This window comes from Mercenaria mercenaria, chromosome 4, assembly GCF_021730395.1.
Source record: "Mercenaria mercenaria strain notata chromosome 4, MADL_Memer_1, whole genome shotgun sequence".
NCBI classification, from domain to species: domain Eukaryota; kingdom Metazoa; phylum Mollusca; class Bivalvia; order Venerida; family Veneridae; genus Mercenaria; species Mercenaria mercenaria.
This window is the reverse complement of record NC_069364.1, coordinates 23,944,843-23,966,635: the sequence shown is the minus strand read 5'-3', so window position 1 is coordinate 23,966,635 and position 21,793 is coordinate 23,944,843. Positions and strand designations below refer to the sequence as shown.

General features: G+C 35.0%; 1 long non-coding RNA gene across 1 annotated transcript; it reads left to right on the top strand.

Moving 5' to 3' along the window:
• The first annotated feature begins 8,373 nt into the window (after window positions 1–8,373).
• On the top strand, window positions 8,374–21,078 carry LOC128556267 (uncharacterized). The gene is made up of 3 exons (XR_008370524.1): window positions 8,374–8,548; window positions 8,876–9,095; window positions 20,850–21,078. It is a non-coding gene; the product is annotated as an uncharacterized LOC128556267 (long non-coding RNA).
• The last annotated feature ends 715 nt before the right edge of the window (window positions 21,079–21,793 follow it).

Sequence of the window (21,793 nt, the reverse complement as noted above, 5' to 3'; positions counted from 1 at the left end):
TATTTCTATTCTCTCAAAAGTTGCCAATGTCCGACTTTGTCGCAGTTTACTTAGAGTTGAAAAATCAAGGAAGTGTTATCCTAGATTATACTACTTCGACAGTCTTTCACAGTAGAACACGTGGTAAGATGTTATCATAATTTTACAGAAATTATCACTTCATACCAATAAAGTTGTCACCTAAAAACTGGAACTTTTGAAAATTAGGATATATCAGATATGTATGTCTGTCATTTTTATTTCTATATACGGTGGGCTTATTAATGATATGTTACTGTTCTGGAAAAAACCGATGCATTCAGACCATTCCAAATTGACTCAGCAAATTTAAAACAAAAATATTGAGCGAGCGAATTTTTTCTTTTCTTTTTTTTTTCTTCTCATTTTAACTTTTTAAGAGGCGGGTGCATTTTTCATATTTTTATACTTACTGTAATTATTTCCAGCGCATGTTTTTTTAATAATATCAATGTGCAGCACACAAAGGTCTACGAAGATGGTACTTTTTTACTGACAGGCTGTAAAAATCTATAAATTTACCTATGTTTCTTAGCAGCTCTTTATGCGCCCTAGAAAAGCTGCTCAGTATGTATTGATATATTTCGTTACATTATATCTAATTTAGAAAATGCGAATCTCTTTAATATCACATTACCAGTAGAATATTATTCTTTTACTGTAATTAAATTGTTCTCTATCTGCATGCTATTTGATTGAAGAAACATTATGCACTCTTAAGATGTAATGTTACAATATTTTACAATTTGAATGGTAATCGTATAATACACGGTAATCCCCTATCTTAATGAACTTTAATTTGTCATAGTACATCTGTTATTTTAAATGTTATTATATGTTTTAAAAATACTGTTTAATGGTTAGTGAGTTTCCCCCATTAAACATGACTCTCTAAAAATAGAATGAAAGTTATTTAAGAAATAATAAGTTCCCAAACGTGGTTTATCGTAGAATAACCCGAGTTTTGAGTTCATATGCGTAAGAATATATCACGAGGGCCGTACGATAAATCACACTTAGGAACTTATTATTTCGATTCTAACACGACATACCAGTATCTACTAATACCGTGTTCAGACTACGTTTTTAATCCTACATTAACTTGGGTTTATTTTTTAAACTCGTTTGCGTCCACACTATATGTGGTGTAAAACGTGAATTTTGTAAAGGTCAAGTGGTTTCTGTAATGTAGCATTAAAACTACCTCAATAGGTGGTTTTAATACTACATTAAAAAGTAATGCTACATTATTTTACAAATGTGAACGCAAATGTGGGTTATAACTGGTTTTACAATCCCAAATCCACAGATCGTACCTTTTGGAGGAAGAATACCATGTGTTTCTCTTTTGTATCAAACAATTGATGCTGTGGCTGGCAAAAGTAATTAGACTGTTGTTGAAACAAAAACATTAAATTGCGATATGGAGTCATGCTGACGCTCAAAATGAACAATAGATGGAATGAACAGAAATTCTTAGATGAACACAGAAGTTTAAATATTGATGACCCCTTCTTGTTTCTGTTAGCCTCAATTCTTTGTAACCTTTTTTGCTTATTGCAAGATATTTGTTAACTTCCAACATTGCATGTATATATTTAAACCACATTTCTTTGCCTAGTGTGGACGCAAACTAGATTGTATTTTGATGGGTTTTGAATGTCAAATACCAATTATAGCCAATTAGTGCCTAATAAAAATAAAACCGTTCTGCTAGTGTGAACACGGTATTACAGTGTTAGAAAAAAAAATGGCAACTACTTTTTTCGACCGTGCTACGCACCTGGATCGGATGACGTCATTGCACGCGATGGTTTATAGCAGAATAACCCGAGATAGATTTTGCTCTACGTGTATGTAGGTTATTTGCTGGTCGTGTTAGAATAAAAAAATGTTAAATTCAAACATCAAATACATGCCGTGAATTCCCAGTCCAATATTACCACTTTATATTTTCGCAGTAGCTGACTGTGGCATGTCTATATCTGCATGTAGTTCTCGTGTGGCTATCGGTGTGTAACATTATCATGTTCGCATTAACCGTTAATTATAGGCTATAGCATTTATTTTTGTCCGTCGGTATTCAAGAAATTAGAAGTGTTAAAGACCCACCAATACCTAGTCGTCAACCTTTTCCTCTCACATGAACTTGGTGCAGATAATCGTGCATACTAGCCTACTACATTAATTCAATAATATATTGAGACATTAAATACATTGTCTTAGCCAAATATCTGTTATTGTCAAATTGTAAATAGATACTTGTTATTTCTCATGTCTTCATATAAAAATGTATAATTACAATCATGGAAATACAAAAGATTACAGTTATTTTGTGGTGTATCTTGAAGGTAACTTAACAATAGCCACTACTGACCTTGACATTTTATAGGAAAAAATACAAGTATGTATGACTCTCAAAATATACTAAGCATTTAGAATTGAAGCTCAAATAAGAGCTGGCACTATTAGTGACAAACGTCTCCGAAGTGTGCCCAAAAATGTTACAGTTGTCTGCGCAAAATATGCCAGAATAGTTTAGGTATGACTCATTTTGCGGCCAGATTAAACAAGTTCTCCGAAGGTAACCTTGACCTTGAAGCTAGGGTCTGGGTTTTGAGCATGACACACCAGCTCATCATAGGGAAGAATTGTGACAAGTAATTTCTGATGAATGGCAGAGTTTAAATATTGACTGCACAAGAAAGATACAATGTTAAGTCTAAGTGTGACTTTTACCTTGAAGCTAGGGGTCTCGGGCTTGTGTCTGACACGTTATTGCCGAGTGGTTAAAACCGCTGACTTCTAATCACTTGCCTCTCATCGATGTGGGTTCGAGCCTCACTCGAGGCGTTGAATTCTTTATGTGAGGAAACTATCTAGCTGGCTTGCGGAAGGTCGGTGGTTTTACCCAGGAGCCCGCTCGTGATGAAATAATGCACGGAGGGGCACCTGAGGTCCCTATATGACCGTTCATGTGTCGGTGCGACGTAAAATAATAATAAAAAAAGACACGTCATTTCAATATAGGTAACGTTTATGCCATGTAATTTTAAAACCTCTTAATCGATGGAAGAGTTATGGAACGGACAAGAAACACACCATGTAAACTGTCAACCTCTAAATGTGATCTTGACCTTAGAGTTAGTGGTCTTTTTGTTATGCATGACACGTTTCTTCGTTATGGGGAACATTTATGCCAAGTAATTTCGAAATTCCTTGATGAGTGACAGAGTTACGAACCGGACATGACACAAACCCTATTAAACTTTGACTTGACTTCTAAGTGTAAACTTGATCTTGGAGCTAGTGGTCTGGGTCTTGAGCGTAACACATTGCCTCATTATGATAAACATTTATGCCAAGTTGTTTCAAAATCTGTCAGGGATAACAGAGTTATATACCGGACACGAAAAATGTTCTTTTAACCTATGGCTTCTAAGTATGATCTTGACCTTTGAGCAAGGGATCTGGGTCTTGAGCATGACATATTGTCTGATTATGGTTACCATTTATGCTAAGATATTCCAAAATCCCTTCATCGATGGCAGAAATATGGACCAGACACAAAAACAGATCCTGTTAACATTTGAACTCTAAGTCCTTGGAGCTAGGGGGACTGGGTCTTGCCCATGACACGTCGTCTCATTAAGATAAACATTTATGCTAAGTAATTTCAAAACCTCTTGATGAATTGCCAAGTTACGAAACGGACACGAGACAGACCCTATTAACGTTTGACTTCTAAGTGTGAAATTGACCTTGTAGCTAGGGGTCTGAGTATTACATACGAACCATCATCTCATTAAGGTTAATGTTTATGCCAAACTATTTCAAAATACCTTCATGGATGGCAGAGTTACAGCCCGGACAAGAATTTACAAAATAACGGTCGGACGGACGGACAAGGCGATTTTAATATGCCCACCTTCGAGGCATAAAAATCAAAGAACATACTGTAGTGTATTAAAATAAGAAGTTATTTGCTGAAACACCGTTAAAAGATGGAAGCACTGATGACAAGCTAGGCTAATAGTGAATATTGCAGACTCGATCTGATTGAGACCGCATCAGCTGTAGTGTCTTTATTTTGTACACTAGTCAGCAGTGTACATGTATCTAGATAATTTGCAACCATGCTTTGCACGGAATGTCACGGATCAGAGGGATAGACTGACTATATTCATCATTAACACACGGTTGTGACGTAATCCTTTGTTAGTTTTGTCCATTATATAGGTTATTGTACCGATACCGCTCTATTACGCACGATTATTTTACTCTACCTGTCCATTATTAACCTGTAAGAGTCCATTCTTAAAATAATGGATACTTTAAGAATGGACAGGTACAGGTTAATAATGGACAGGTATAGTAACAACCTTGTACGTTGAGAGGTGTGAATACATCAGTCTTTGAAATTCGAAAGTTTCGAAATATATTAAAACTGCAACGTGTTTTTTCCAGAATTTGTAGCTACAATAAAAAAAACCCTGATGGGGAACGTATGATTTTTAAGCCAATGTTTGTTTCTTTGTTTTGGGTTTAACGCCGTTTCTCAACAGTATTTTAGTCATGTAACGGCGGGCAGTTAACCTAACCAGTGTTCCTGGATTCTGTACCATGTGTTCATACGGCGGTGCACATGGAACCTTCAATGATGCACAAAGTGCAATTCATTGAAAAGCGGATAAAATAATGGTTGGGTTCTAAACGAGAAAACCATGGGCAGAATTAAACTGGAAACCAATAGCTCTACTTATTCTTTGAATAGTCCAGCTAAAACACCTGATTAAATTTTTTTGTCATAACTGACATTCAGAAATGTGCAATTTCACATTTCTACTACAAAGACAAACAAACAAAAAACACACTAAAAACGTCAAATTTCTTATCGTTTTACTGCATGTTTCGGTGTTTCGGTATACCGGGAAATTTGGCCGCAATGATTTTAATTTAACAATACATTATTTTGTTTTTAACTTTCATAACTAGTAAACGTCTCATATAATACGTGTTATTGTCTTCTAATAAAATTGATAGAAAACAACGTAAGTGCGAGATAAGAACGGTTGTTTTGTAATAATGATATAAAATACATATACATACATTTTAGAATGTCTTCATCTGGACCTGTCATCTATATAAAACTGCAAACTCAGCACGAACAAAGCGTGGAAAAGTATTAATACATACATCATACGGCCAAGCTAAATTTTACTTTTTGTAAAGATACTTCAAATCATATGTAAATATGACAAAACGAGATATGTTCGAAACTGTCCTAAAAATCAGCACTGCATATCATTAGTGTTAAAAAAATCTTTTCATTGCAATAAATATTTCATGCAATCTTATTTAAACTTTATTTGACCTGGTATTTTTACTTAGCACAGAGACACAAATCAATGATTTGTCTTTGCCTCAAAGAGGACAATATCAGGGACATTATTTAATATCACGACAATCTTGATTTTTTCGACAGGACCGTGTTTTAAGTCAGAAAAAAGCCTCAAACTATCCATTATGTGAAAGAATGGACAATCTCGGCGCGTTGCGCCTCGATTTGTCCATTCTTTCACATAATGGACAGTTTTTGGCTTTTCTCCTTTACCTACAACCCGGCAAACTGTATGAAATCTGAAGTGGTAGTATATTCATGGCATGTGTTGCAACAAATATTTGTTCTGAACTATTTTAATAAAACAGTTATTGATCCGATATAACATGAAATACATGTGTATGTAATAAATGATTAACCATGTCATTTCATCAAAATGTAAATGTTATTTATATATTCATATTTGTAAATGTTGCCGGCTGGGTGAGATATAGGCCCACGGCACTGGGCCGGATGCTTTCGTTTATTTGTTTTTGTGTATACGCTTATATATTTTGTTAATGCACATGTCACTAAAATAAAATATTTACTTATTTACTTACATTATATAAAAAAAATATGAGATGTTCAAACTTTTTTATGGACCACCTGTGAAGTGGCATCTCCTTAATTAATAAATATTTTGTAAAAATAAAAAATCACAAAAGCAGAAATGTTTGCAAATGTTTTCAGTTGTGATAACCTAGAATTCTTGAATAGCATTATTATTAAAATACCACTCTCTACTCTATTGAAACGGTAATTATTTCTTCTGTTAAAAAAATAGAAATGAAGTTTTGTTAGTAATTGTAAATAAAAAGAAGTAACACTTCGATGCATTTTCTGTACAAATGAAGTTACATTTTAGACAATGCTTTAGAAAAAGTCAATCTGAATAGAATTGATGTAATACTAGTATTCTCTAAAAACCTCCACCAATATAAAATTATAGTATGTTGAAAATATTATTATTCTGGAGTTAATCCCCTCAGGTCACTCCCCCTTAAAACGTTTGAATCATCCAGAGAGATAGTTTGTGCCATACATCTGCAGAGAGGTTTAAGGCCAACGACTTCGAAGTATTTGCCGCAAAATGCTGTGGGATCGAAACTCAGGTCAGGATGTTGATGAAGCTATCCAGATTTATACCCGCACTAAGAAAAACGACAGACAAGTAAGTGTATTTGCATCAAAGCAAAGCAACTGTCAGGGTCATATTCAATACAATTTTCAGACCTGATTTTGACCCCAAACATTTGCGAAACTGTCATTTATAAAGACAGTATTTTATTTCACCTTGTGTACTTCGAAAATTGTTTTCACTCCCACGAGTGTTTTAAAATAACGATAATATCACAGTTGGCACAATCATATTTTTTTTTGTATCAGGAAGTTCAGCTGGATTGGTCTAATGTATTTATGACGATACGATTTTTTATGGTATTTCCTTAACAACTAAAAATAAAAAATCCCCAAATTGCACACAATCTGTTAAAAAAAGACCAAGATATGAAAACGACTATCAATAGAAAAATATGATTGTTCAATTAAGGCGGGTAAAATGTTATCATCAAAAACAGGTTTATGCGAGATTTGGTTATTTGTGATTATTATAAACTATCCACTTGTACTATATATTTAGCCGCTTACTCAATTTATATACATGTACATGTGTATTAAAGAAGCTGACTGATTCATATTAAAGTACACTTGAACTACTTGCATATTGAATAATTTTCTAAATTTGTCTTTCTTATTTTCCTTTAGCGCACTGACACAAAACATAAACTCGTATAACAGATGTAAACGGAAAAACTTCGCAAATACTAAATATATTGAGCATCAGAGACTTTTGAATTAACAACGAGTAGAACATCCCATCTATATGCAAATGCCATTTACTGCTTATAATGCTTCTATAAATGCTATTATGAACAATACATTGTACGTAGTTAGCAAGTTCATGAGAGAAAGAATATGCTCATAGATCTATACAATTATTCCGTGAGGGTTATTTTTCAGCAGTTTGATCTGGGGGTGGAGTCTTGATCACCCGCGTGTGATTTTTTTAAAAACTTTTGCAGATTAAAAATAATTGACCATACTTATTTTGTAAGTATTTTAAGTGCTACGCAGGAAAAATATGCAGCGACATTAGTTTTGTAAGATGAACAGATTATGAATAAAAATCTGGTAAACGGTATAGTTCATAATTAAAGTCATAAAATGACATTTTTATGTAGAAGAGAAATAGAAACTTCTTTTAGGCCTACTGTTTGAAGTACTTGTTTGAAGTACTATAGTATGGCTATAACAGTGAGAATAATACTACCAGGTTTTAGGAAAATATAATTATTATTTTCTTATTTTTATAAGATGCAAACCGACAAACAGACTGCCATCCAAAACATTAAGAATGAAGATATACGATTATATATAATAGAGCAGCAGTTGGGACGAACTATTTTTAACTCATATTGAATCCCACCATTCCGGAAATCGAACATTTTTTTTCAGAGCGAACCATTATTTATTTACACATAATTTCATCTGGAAACCAAATCCGTGTAGAGGCAATCAGAACTTTGGCACGCCTGTTCTCCTGATTATCCGAATTTACTCTGTTTGGTTACATATGTCCATGAAAAGTTTAATAGGGATGTTTTATACAGTAGCTTAAAAGTATTGTTTCACTAACTAATTATGTAATTAAGCACACATTCCACTCACAAAATTCTTCTTTACCGAACTTTAAATCTTGTCCGGATGCCGGTTCAGAGTTGTTCCATTGTAGCTATACTTGAATCTATTGAAGGGTTGACTTATTGAAAAATCTTTGTTTGCTTTAGCACAGCATCAGAAAGAAATCCAAGAAGGAACTTTGGCTTTTTTGATAACATTTCATTTACTTGTTCCAATATATGTATTTTCAGTCTCAGTATAACTATAAATATGCCGAATTTCTTTCAGGAAATAAACCAGCCACAGAAGAGACTGTCTTTGAGTATATTTTGGATACAGAACCTAACCTGGTGAATTCAACGAACACAGAAAACATCGTGCCAAGATCTACCATGAACTTACTACTAGAATTTCATTCTAATCAAGATCACGAAACAGTAGAAAGAAGGAACAGTGAGCTACAAGAAGGTATAAATTTGCATTAAATACCCAAAGCACATTCCAGTTTACTGACAAGCTACTCTGGAATAATAAACAAACTATTTCATTCAATTTATAATGTTTGATGGATGTTATTTTCACGCGGATATATATGACAATATGCAAACATGATTCAAGATAAAGTTATTTTTAACACCCAAACTATCGACATACAGTTAAAAGTCAAGTCAGTCTGTAGATATTTTGCGCGAACCGAGATGTTTAAGTATATGTATTACTTGCCAATAGTCGAATGAATTTATTCGCAGCTTAGAGATGCCAGGTAGCTTGCATTTTCTTATCCTTAATTTTCAGAACGAGACCGTCTGTTGGAAGAGAACCGTTATTTGAGTCACAGGATGACCTGCAAAATATGTCTGGACAATGACGCATGCATTGCGTTTATTCCGTGCGGGCACATGGTATCATGCAGGCAATGTGCTGAGAGACTAAGCACGTGCGCGGTCTGTAGGGCTGACATAAGAGATACAATACGTGTATATCCCGCCTGAAACCAAAATAATTAAACTAAAAGGTAAAACAGAACAGAACATAAGTTTATTTCCGATTCATACTACATTTTGTAAATTTGATATAACCAGCTAAGGTTTTAGTACATTCTTATTCATAGTCTATAACAGATCTATAAAATTATCAAAGCTTGGTCTAACATAATAACAAGAATATAGAAGTATGAAATAGTCTTTGTCTTCCAAAGTATGTGCATTAAAAACTAAGTTCAATAAAGTTCATTACTAACAAATATATATGGATTTGTACTTTATCAAAATACACGGAAAAATGCATAGACAAAGCCACACGCATACGATATTGCGCGCGCGCGCAGACACATACGCACGCACGATAACAATAGCCTGAGGTTTTCACCAAATTTTGCCACCGAGCATGTTGTAGTAATTCCTCGTTATTGGCGAGGTACTCCTACCAATAGGAAAAGTACCTCGGTATTTTTGGAACCTCGAAAGGTGGAAAAAAACAACACAGTAGGCACAAACCAGTGGCAGCCGGTGGCCAAAAAATGGCAGGTACCTAACCTCGCTCGTAGTAAAAAGAGAGGGGACGTAAAAAGGGGTGATAGGCGAGGACAGGAAAGAAACACCAAAAACAAACAAGAGAATATACGTAACATAAAATACGAAACAGATATAAACTTTAAGTAAGGAAAATGGGGGTTTAAACGCGTTCAGGACATGCCAACCTCGCACTTACCCTATTTTCTACAAGTTAGACAAGACTATGTAAATAAAATAATTCCCCGTTGAGAAAGGCTCTATCGTTAGTGACAAAATACCAGATTATATAAAATAAAACATATCAGTAGGGTCAATCTAAGGTATAATTACACCAATGTACTCAACAACTTGTTTGAAGTCGTCAGAGCACCAAGAGCCTAACTCGTAAGGGTACGACTAAGCAAGCTGCAAGACAAAATTCCACTCCTCCGTCCACTTAATTTATTAGTGGGTGCTAGGGTATTTATATATATACACAGTCAAACCCGCCTGCAAAACCTCCCTTGGTGACTGAAAATGCTGGTATTTGTGAAAACTTGAATTTAAAGAGTGTAAAGTGTGACTTTAGCAAGCAGGTTATACGTATTTGAAGGTTGTCTACAGTATGGGACTGGCTGCATAAGGGAGTTCATCCTTCTTAAGACAAGAGTAAATTACCAAGTAATGTAACCCTTATATATTATATAATATGTACGGACCTACACGTACATATAATAAATGCAACTTTCGACTGATCACTAAGAATCGTATGGCCGGTAAGTTGAATAACCCTGTTTATATAAGACACAGCCAATCCATGGACCAGGTGAATGGCCGACCACATGGTCAAGGCCCCCTCTAACGGTTAAAGGGCGCCCGCCCAGTAACACCAATATAAGAGATGACCTACCGAGCGCGAGGTTGCAGATACGAGAAGGTCAAATTATACAAGTGAGCTTTTATTTTTGATACTGCCGTAGTATATACAATAATAAAATATTTTGTGGATCATGAAATATTGCGCACAACACGGACAAAAATTAAAATGAAATTAGAATTGACTTGAGTCAAACCTTTTGATAAAGAAGACTTTCTTTACTGTACCCCGAATAAAGATCACCAATTTGTAAGCGCCATTTCAGTCACGACAATAAAATAATTCTAAAATGATCAAAATTAAATCAATGCAAAAAATGTATATTTACTAATAAAAAATAATGTATGTTCACTAATAAAATTAAGTTTATATACACATACACCTACTGTGCAAACGCTTTGTTTAAATTTCATCTAAAAACTATCCAGAAAGACAGGTTAATCGTATGTTGCGAGCCCGCTGCCCCAACCCTAACTCATTTCTATTTTTTATAATATTTTTATATTTGAGGGGGAGGTAGGGAGAATCCGGGCCTTTGACCAGCGAAATAGCCCTCCCCACCCCCTGCTTTCCGAGTATTTACTAACATCAATGTTTCTAGTAGATAAAATAAATGTGCCAAACAGAACAAAAACAATATGAAAAAAAAACTGGGTAATGTCCGTGAACTGTCATCAAATTATAAATCGATGAATTTCTTACAGAAATATTTCAGTTATGTTTTTTACAGAATAAATGACATTAAGACCATCTCCTCATTTTTCTGCAAATACTATGACACCTGCGTGTTATCGCTTTGTGTGGTAAACCTCGAATGAACTATAGCCCGAGCTAATTGATGAAAACTTCGTGCTTAAATTTAAACCAAATTTAACAAAAAGCAAGAAAGAACCATAAAGTGCCAAAAAAAAAAAAAAAAAAAAAAGAAAAAAAAAAAAAAAAAAAAATAGTAACATTTCAAATGTTTATAAATGAATATATGCAGTTTAAAATCAAGTCGGTTCCATTCAACCGTATTGTTCCATGATGATTAAATGTACCAACAGAAGCATACTAGCACAATTGAGTATACACAATGTAAAGAGTTTGTTCACCAGTATAAAGTAGATTACCGAATCGGCGTGACATGTTTGGTGCAGCAGTAGATCTACAGCAGGGCTCAATAGTATGGTACACCATTATGGCCCTGAAACAAATTAAACTTGACGGCAGAAATATGTTAAAACAACAAAGATACGGTAATGGGAAGGGTAGGAGGAAATTTTTGTAAACGATGATTTCAGATAAAGAATGTACTTGTCACTGCACTAAATTTGCCCATGAAAAACCCGTGGGATTAAAACTTGTCAGACTAGTATTAAAGTGATACGGCTATAAATACAAATACAGGTGTGGATAAGCAGTGAGGCGTTAGGTTAAGCAAGACAGTACCCACCAAAATTAAAAGTATTTATTTCTTAAGAGAACATAAATTTACTTAATTTATTGGTGGGTGCTAGGGTATTTATATATATACAGTAAACCTCCCTTGGGGACTGAAAATGCTGGTATTTGTGAAAAACTTGAATTTTTCAAGACAGGTAAAGTGTGACTTTAGCAAGCAGGTTATATGTATTTGAAGGTTGTCTGCAGTATGAGACTGGCTGCATAAGGGAGTTCATCGCTTCTTAAGACAAGAGTAAATTACCAAGTAATGTAACAAAAAACAAAACAAGATTATGTGGGATAAGGCCATGACTTTATTATAAATTTCTAAATGAAAATTATGGCATATTGTAAATATATAGCATGGTATATATGAAAATGATTAGGAAATACGAAGGACAAAGCTCCAGCTAAAATGCATGGAAGCAACATAGCAGCGCGAACGTGCAGTAAAATATGAAAGAGAGCGCAGAATATACCAGACCTAATAGGAAATTGTAGGTTCTAGTAAATCGCACTAATGAGAAACGAGCCAAAGATGCTCTCAGAGATCTCTATGACATGAGATGAAATCTATATATTTCAACGAATGTAATGCATTTTAGATTTTAATACTAGTGAGATTTACAAAATGCCATATCCAAATGCACATTACGTGTATTGAGGGCCACACAACAGTTTATGAAAATAAAATTCGCCAAAACGAGATATGCAGTGAATTTTAAGTACACATTACTTAATAGGTACAGGAGATTATTGAGAAACAGTTTAAGTCTAGAGCTAGAAAACACCTTTTGCTACAGTACCTAAATTTTTAAGCTGTATCAAAATCTATGAAACTCGCTGTATATTTTACATATAGTATATCTTTTAAAGTTACATTGTCATTCAGGTACATGTACATATGCACATATTATCCAATAGATCGATTACTTTAAGCCAGGGTCATCATGAAACCTTTTGCCCTTAAAGTTGTTACATAACTGATGATGTTAGTACAGATGTACGTACACACGGGCAAACAAAGGAAGCAGTGGAATAGTTTTTATAGAGTCTTTAAGTATGTGCTAGGTAGAATGAAAAATATTTTGTTTTAGATTATAACTATATCCGTCTGTTGCACTTGACCGTTATATACGCGAACAGACGGACAAAAAAATCAACAACATTCAATTAGAAGTATTTAAATAACTTTTATCTTTTCCTAAATGTCCATTATTAAAATAGATATCATGAAAATGACGGACGCACGAACGGCCAAATGCAGAGAAAATGAAATTATGTTCATGATTCATCGATAACATCCATCGGTGTACCACATTTTATGAAATGAAATCAGTTTAAATTACCAAACGAACAACTGCACAGTAACGTTTTGACGTAGTTATGGAATGACATCCATAATCTCTTTAAGTTCCATATTGCCATGCCAAGTTTTGTTAACATACCTTCAGAGGTGTCAGTTAAATTGTATTATCTATTTATTTTGAACGAACATCAGACGGACGGACGGACGGACGAATAGGATCCAATACCCTAAAGACTTTAAACTAGAAGAGTCTTACTGCCACTGACTTGTTACGTCATAAACAAGATATGCTTGAACAATTTCCTGTGACGTCTTCTTTGTATTCATATTATTCAAATTATCGAAAAAATTCATTTCATTATTGTTATTATAATTATTATTATTATCATTATTCTCATAATTGATTCAAATCTGTTTTACACCTATTTTCCGATATTTCATGATATTTCGTTTTCCATATCAATGCATTAAGTCATAAAGAAATACATTTATAGCTGAATATTGTTTAATATTATAACAATAACCTGTATTAATTTATATAAGTCCTTGTATATGATAATCTTTTGCAGAACGCAACCATGCAAAGTATTAGCAGATTCGGTTCGATTAACTTGGTTCATTGGAAATCACTCTTCACATACCTAAGTAGTTGGGCTTATTCCATTTAGCTCAGACTGTGTTTTTATTTCTATAGCACCGTTCTCCATAAGTTTCGTTGTTTTGCTGGATTTTAATCTTTTGTAAAGTACTCTCAGAAACAGTAACCAGACTTAAGTATGAAAAAAGCACATCTTTACGGTGGCACAGAGGTGACATCCGCCACACTGTATTTAAATTGTGGCCACAACTTAGTAAATTGTGGCCACAATTTAGTAACTTGTGGCCACAACTTAGTAAATCGTGGCCACAAATTAGTAACTTGTGGCCACAACTTAGTAAATTGTGGCCACAACTTAGTAAATCGTGGCCTCAATTTAGTAACTTGTGGCCACAACTTAGTAAATTGTGGCCACAAGTTACTAAATTGTGGCCACAACTTAGTAAATTGTGGCCTCAACTTAGTAAATTGTGGCCACACTTTAGTGACCACGACTTATATCAGCCAATCGAAACTATAAATAGATGGATAGACGGACGGACAGATGAATAGATTTGGGAATTTTTTCATTGCAGAGTTGGTGCAGCCGTTCAGCGTATGCGCGGAATTATTACACATTGGAGCGCACGGCAAAATTACTCTTTTTTTTGCATGTCCGCATGCATTTAGTGTATAAAATGCATAATAAACTGACTAGAGGTTAGGGTTAGTATCACCATGGTTACAAAATATATACATTTAAGATATTTTCTTACAAATTTAGTTAATCCGGTATATACCGGAGTCTGTAATATATCACAGGCGCACCAACTCTGTATTTAGTCACAGCCATAGATTGGATGGTACCTACGTGCCTACCTACTTATTTGTCTGTATTTCCGTCCGTCTATCTATCTTCCATTCCTGTCTCACCTCTCTCACGTATACATTTTGTGCTTCCATTTCGTATGGTTGCTGAATTCTGCCATTTTGCGTCGAGCGAAAACAGGAAATTTAACAAGTTAAAATGCGAAGAAGCAGGTTGAAAACTCTCTATTTTTGCAGGGACGCGGAGCGAAAACATGATAATTACCAGGGTCGCGGGGCGAGAATTAGTAACTGGTTTGTCGGGGGCGGGTAGCGAAAAACACGATAATTAGCGCTGCTATAAAACGTAGTGTTCTAGAATCGTGCCCTGACATTCCAGTTACTAAATATCATTCCGCGATCTTGCTAATTATCATGTTTTCGCTCCTCACCCCCGCTAAATAGTGAGTTATCGCCCCTAATCCTGCTATTATAAGTGGTAAATTTCACGTGTTTTCGCTTGGTGGGCTCACCAGGCGAAAACTCGCTATTAAACGTTTAAGCAGCGCTAATTATCGTGTTTTTGCCCCGCGCCCCAGACACCTCAGTTACTAAATCTCCCTGGCGGGGTTTCGGCCTGCTTTCTCGACATTTGAACTTGTTAATTCTCGTGTTTTCTCTCGACGGGGCTGCGGGACGAAAATATAATTTAATAGGGCTAAAACGCGGAATGACAGAAATAGCCAATCGAAACGACTGCTTTTTTTTCGCTGCTGTATAGGAGTGCAAAATCGGAGCGCACAAAAGTGCCTACGTACCAGCAAATGTTAAACAGGAATAAAAGATAGATAGATGGATCGATCGACGGAGGGACAAACCGATGGACGGATGGATTGACGGACGGACGGATTGGATGATACCTACCTTTCTATCTATTTATTTGTCTCTCTGTCTATCTATCTGTCTTCCGTTCCTGTCTAACCCGTTGCAGGCATGTCAAATTTGTAAGGATGCTAAATTCTGCCAATTCGCGTTTTAGCCCAGTTAAATTATATTTTCAGCCAGCGGCCCCGTCGAGCGAAAATACGAGAATTAGCAAGTTAAAATGTCGAGGACGCAAGCCGAAACTCCGCAAGGGCGATTTAGTAGCTGGTATGTCTGTGGCGCGGTGCAAAAATACGATAATTAGCACTGCTTAAACGTTTCATAACGAGTTTTCGCCTGTGACCGCGCCCAGCGAAAACACGTGACATTTACAAGTTAAAACGTTACTAAATTGTGGCCCATCTTACCTTACTTCGAACATGTCCGCATTATTTATATTTTTTACAGTTCTGAAAGAGCTTTGTAATTTCATTACAATGAATTAATAATATATGTATAAATCCGTGAATTATTTGATTTAAACATGACGCTTTCGTGCTTTAAGAAATATTTCTACGACTTAGAATTGTGACAGTATGTTATTAATTTTCATAAGCATCACTTACCATTTACTGTTATACATTACAACAGCTGAGATCTAAGTTACCCTGCTGATGTATAAAATGAAAATATATCTTACATTTCTTTCGAAATCTAACAAACAGCAGCTAACCAAGATGTAACATTATGAAAACATCTAATATACACGTATCTTTCTTGTCAGCTGTTAATGTTTCATGCCATGGTACGAACCCAACTGGAACGCTCTCTTGCTAGGATAGCTAATCAAGTTAATATAGCCAATTTCGCTCCTGGACACGTAAAAAGCGTAAGCTTACATTACCTTATTACATACCAATTTTCCTATGTGCAGTCTCTACGAACACTTCAACCATCTGACCGCCATTGCATAACTGAAATACTGTTGAAAACGGCATAGAAACAATTAACTGTATGTCGCTCCTTTCTCATCGGATCTGTTAAACTGTAACTAGAATATGCAGCATGCTTTTTATTATTTGAAGCAAGATATTTAAAGTATAATTTTGACAATTGGTAAGAAACAACCACATGTGTATTTCTATTTGATTTAATTACGTAATAGTTTGTAAATTTTTGAAATTATATTAGGCTACAAAGCAAAATTCTTTGATTCATCCTAACATTACTAAATCATGTTACAAAATTTTTCCGCAACAATGTACGTTAGAAATGCATAAACCTCAATACACCTCGGGTGAAACCAGTACTTGCATATTGTACAAATGATTTAAGTCCATAGGAACTAACGTACTGCATTTTTGCGCATGTACATGCAAACAAAAAGCACTCGACCACACCCATGTTTTACCTGTGAGTGTTTGTCAGCTCACTATGCCTGTTTATTTATTTATTTTTAGCCCACCATCATCAGGTGGTGGGCTATTAAAAATCACTCTGCGTCCGTGGTCCGTCCGTCCGTCATTCCGTCCGTCCGTCCGTTAACAATTTCTCGTTATCGCATCTCCTCAGAAACTACTGGGGGGATTTTGACCAAACTTTGTCAGAATGATGTATTGGTACCCTAGTTGTGTCCCCCTGAAAATCAGATTGGTTCAACAATTTATGAGTGAGTTATGGCCCTTTGTTTATTTCTATAATTTACATAGATTTATATAGGGAAAAACTTTGAAAACCTTCTTGTCCAAAACCACAGAGCCTAGGGCTTTGATATTTGGTATGAAGTATTATCTAGTGGTCCTCTACCAAGATGATTCAAATTATTTCTCTGGGGTCAAATATGGCCCCGCCCTGGGGGTCACATGGTTTATATAGACTTGTATAGAGAAAAACTTTGAAAAACCTCTTGTCCAAAACTACAGGGCCTAGGGCTTTGATATTTTGCATGTGACATCATCTAGTGGTCTTCAACTGAGATTATTCAAATTATACCCCTAGGGTCAAATATGGGCCCACCCTGGGGATCATATGGTTTACATAGACTTATATAGGGAAAAACTTTGAAAATCTTCTTGTCAAACCACAAAGCCTTGGGCTTTGATACTTGTAATGTAGCATCATCTAGTGGTTCTCTACCAAGTTTGTTCGAATTATCCCCCTAGGGTCAAATATGGCCCCGCCCCGGGGGTCACATGGTTCATATAGACTTATATAGGGAAAAGCTTTTAAAATCTTCTTGTCAATAACTACAACATTCAAATTTGGACATGTATATTTTTTAGTGGCAAGATGAACCTTGACATGAGTTGACCTTGATTTTGACCTAGTCTTGACATGAGTTGACCTTGATTTTGACCTAGTAACCTACTTTCACATTTCTGTAGCTACAGCCTTCAAATTTGGACCACATGCATAGTTTTGTGCACTTGAAAAAACTTTGACCTTGATTTTGACCTAGTGACCTACTTTCACATTTTTGAAGGTACAGGTATCAAATTTGGACCATATGCATAGTTCCGTGTTTCAAAATGAAATTTGACATTGATTTTGACCTAGTGACCTACTTTCACATTTTTGAAGGTACAGTCTTCAAATTTGGACCACATGCATAGTTTTGTGTTCCGAAATGAATTTGACCTTGATTTTGACCCAGTGACCTACTTTATCATTTCTCAAGCTACAGCCTTCAAATTTGGACCACATACATGGTTTTATGTACCGAAACAAACTTTGACCTTTACATTGACCTAGTGACCTACTTTCACATTTTTGAAGGTACAAGCTTCAAATTTGGACCACATGCATAGTTCTGTATTCTGAAATAAAATTTGACCTTGATTTTGACCTAGTGACCTACTTTCACATTTCTCAAGCTACAGCCTTCAAATTCGGACCACATGCATAGTTTTGTGTACCGAAATGAACTTTGACCTTAAGATTGACCTAGTGACCTACTTTCACATTTCTGTAGCTACAGGCTTCAAATTTAGACCACATGCATAGGATTGTGTACCGAAACAAACTTTGACCTTTACATTGACCTAGTGACCTACTTTCACATTTTTGAAGGTACAGGCTTCAGATTTGGATCACATGCATAGATTTGTGTTCTGAAGTGAAATTTGACCCTTGATTTTGACCTAGTGACCTACTTACACATTTCTCAAGCTAAGCCTTCAAATTTGGACCACTTGCATAGTTTTGTGTACCAAATTAATCTTTGACCTTAAGATTGATCTAGTGACCTACTTTCACATTTCTCAAGCTACAGCTTTCGAATTTGGACCACATGCACAGTGTTGTGTACGGAAATGAAATTTGACCTTGAGCTAGTCAGTAAGTCTTGAAATTTGGAACACTCCAAAATGGCACATTGGTGGGCGCCAAGATCACTCTGTGATCTCTTGTTTTAACTAAAATTCACTTCAGACTGATTCAGTCAGTGATTAAATAAAACCAAATAACCAATATCTTGCTGATTGTACGACAAAACACGTGTCTCCTTTACTTTCCAGAGGACCTATTAAAATGCCGTATTAACAGAAAGTTCATCAATCAAAATTATAAGCGCAGACATCTAAAGAAAATATATAATGTATACTCATCTGAATTGTGAATTCTCAAAACAATAGCACTGCAGTTTTCCGCCGTATTCTTCTATAAATTTTTGTAAACGATCTGTCCACTGTACTTGTCACTGCACTAAACTTGCCCATGAAAAACCAGTAGGATTAAAATTTGTCAGACTAGTATTTAAAGTGATACGGCTATAAATACAAATACAGGTGTGGATAAGCAGTGAGGCGTTATGTTAAGCAAGACAATAACAACCAAAATTAAAAGTATTTCTTAAGAGAACATAAATTTACTTTTTGTAGGATTTAAGAGAAAAACATCACGGAGTCTAACACTAATCACTAAACTAGCACTGTGCTTAACGATTTTCGTATTGTATCCTCTCTTAATAAATTGTGTCACACATTTTACAAATATTCGATTAAATAAGCATTTTGTTTAATTTTCCAAATTTTATAAACTACATCCCCATAGAATGAAAGACCATGTTTTAGAAGCGTTCAAAGTTCTTTAAAAGTTCGGACGATCTGTGGTAAAATTTAGTGAAAGCCTTCCGTAGTTTATTATATCGCTAACTCTGCTTTAATACCTTTTTGATAATATGAAGATTTCTTTCTATCATTAAAATCCTTTAACTTTGAGCAAGCTCTTGCAAAACGAATAAGTTGTGAAATATAGACAACGTAATACTATGATACCGCTCCTGGGACATCCCCAATAAGGTAGGAAAACTTGACAATAATTCCAAAATAGAAATCTCTTTTATCATTATATTTTTGTTTCTATATTACTATACGCATTTTTGAAATCTTAATCCAAAAATGACGCCTCTACATCTGAAGTATTAGCTTTCTTAAGCTGTAATTCTTTTGGATAATGTGTCTCACCATTTCTGAAAAATATAGATTGTCCATATCTAAAATATCGTCAGGGTTCTTCAATGATAAAACTATTTGAAAAATGTCGAGGCAATTATTATTTTAGGAATTCTACGTACAATCGTATTACTGAAAATGCCATAAACCCTTGACAACTGTTTGTATCAAGCTAAAACTTGTTTTGATTTCATGAATATAAGTAACTTTAAACTTTAATATAGAATAGGCTGTATCTTGGGAAAATTATCATTTTAGTAGGGAGCTTTAGTAAAATTAAAATATGGCCACATGTGATGAAAATGAACTGTTTTTCATTCAGACATATATATTGCAAGTTTGCCGAAGACATCTGATAAGACAAAAATGACATCAACGAATTCATATGCAGAAAGCATAAAAACATGCAGTGATCATCAATTAACTCACTGCACATAAATGTATATATTATTTCCAGGAAAAACACATGCTAAATGTCATCCAATATAATCATATAATCTCTAAACTATTCTTGTTTGTTTAAAAATGAGCAACACTACTTTGTTAGATTTTTTTTTCATTTCCTGGTTAAACAAAAATCAAAAATAAAATAGAATTCTTTTGTATCATAAAATTGTATCTTAATATGCGAAATACATGCATATTTGGGCATTCTAGCTGGTTTTATCACTTTTCGGGGGGCATTTTAACAGGAGAGTCAACGTGTGTTAACAGAGAGATTCGCACGCTCACGTGCTGTTGAAACACCTTATATATGCACATTCTGTGGCAAAGCGTAAATGTTTTATGCCTGAAAACGGATAATTCAAAAGGAAATAAGGTTAATGTGATAAAACAACACTGACATTCCCGTGCATTTCATGGAAATTCAATGACTTTGATGGACAATGTATTCATTGTATTTTTATTTTACACGTTTTTTTGCTAGAAAAACGTCAGCGCATGTTCATTTCGTGTCTATTTCAGAATCCCTCTGGATACGTTGGTACCTTCCCTTCGCCCTACTGGCTCGAGCACAAACCGGTCCTTCAGATTCTGTAGATGTTATAACACAAAAAAAAGCATTGAAATATTCAATATATATACAGGTTTCTCGTAATTAAAATCCCTAGCGGACAGGACGTTTCTGTATTATTTTAAGTTGATGTTGATGATATGACATATCCAAATTGAAAATAAAAGTTTAAGAACAAAACATTTGACTTTGTTTATACATGTATTTGTAAATTGAAAGTTACCGACTCTGAAACCGGCTTTTCGTTTTCTAGTTAGAAAACGTATATTGTTCGAAGTATTATTCACATTCTACATGGCGGTCAGACAATCAAGTCCTGAAAAAATGCAAACAATCCGGCATATATGCTTTAAACAATAATTCAAGCGCACTTTTTAAAACCCTTACACCCGTTTTAAAATCATAATTCAATTCAGTTCTTGTTCATTATATATATATACATAGTCTTGTGGCTTGTGGATATACAAAGTTATTTCTTAAAAAGAATCTGCAAGGCGACTCGACTAGTCGACGGAAGTACACATTTCAATTACAATTTTCAAATTAACATATCCTCTCAAAAATGTTTGTATTAATTAGTAAACTCCTTCCTCGGCATGCATAAAACTGATTGTATAGTGTATCTCAATAAGTCCTCGAAGATGATCGAAACGGACCAAATTATGGCTTGTCAGTCTATATCGTTTTGATGAAGAGCAGAGCAGTGACTGAGCACCCAAACATGTTTAGTTTTTGTAATGAGGCCTTCTTTGGACGTATGCCTCTGCCATCTTGAAAATCTGTCGGCAATGTAATATGAACTATTTATTGAACAAACTAGAAAAATATCAATATGGTTCAATGATTTTTGAAGCACCCCCCCCCCCACCCCCCACCCCTAAATGTTGTGAATAAC